Below are 766 nucleotides of genomic sequence, written 5' to 3' on the forward strand. Positions count from 1 at the left end.
TGTCCTATTCAGCCAGCAAAGACAGCATATTCAGGAAGTTGCCACTACTGACTGCAGAGTAGCATAGCCATAGCACAGTACCCTAGCTCAGATACCAAAAGCAGCACACATCTACACATTCATTAATGCACCACAATTACAGTGCATTAAGTTTAGTACTTGTAATGACAGTTTACTACTTGTAATCGGTGCTACTGTGCATTAGCACAGATGAATGCTATTTTAGTGACATTAGCATGGGCTTTGCCTGCTGCACTAATGTGAAGTAGATTTAGTCTAATGCACTCAAAGCATCTCATGTAGATGTGCCCAGTCTACCCACAGCAGCAGATACCCAAGTTGGCTCAATTAAAGCAGGTTCTGTTGGCACTGGACTTGTGATCCAGATAATTTCTTCTGGATATCTGGGCTTGTCCCAAACCCTCAGACTGACCATGACCTCTCCATTCAATAATAGGCTAATTATTGATACAGTGATAGCAGGTAAGAATAATGCAAACAATTCTAATATCTACTGGTCCCAGGGTTCACAGAGTCAAGTTATGTCTGGCCAGTACGTAAGCTTCATTCTGAAGTTCTTTCTTGAATGTCAGCAGCCTGAAGGACTGGAGCTGAGAGTTTTGACAGGGCAGCTGTTTTGGCCGTGACATCTGCCCTATTGTTTCCTAAAGACACAGGATCATTAGCAGCAGTATGCACTTTGCACCATAGGGGTGGAGGGACGGAGGATAGCATCCAGAAGAGCAGTAATAAGGCTATGGTGAGA

This window comes from Gavialis gangeticus, unplaced genomic scaffold, assembly GCF_001723915.1.
Source record: "Gavialis gangeticus isolate Ggan-Ray unplaced genomic scaffold, GavGan_comp1, whole genome shotgun sequence".
NCBI lineage: Eukaryota > Metazoa > Chordata > Crocodylia > Gavialidae > Gavialis > Gavialis gangeticus.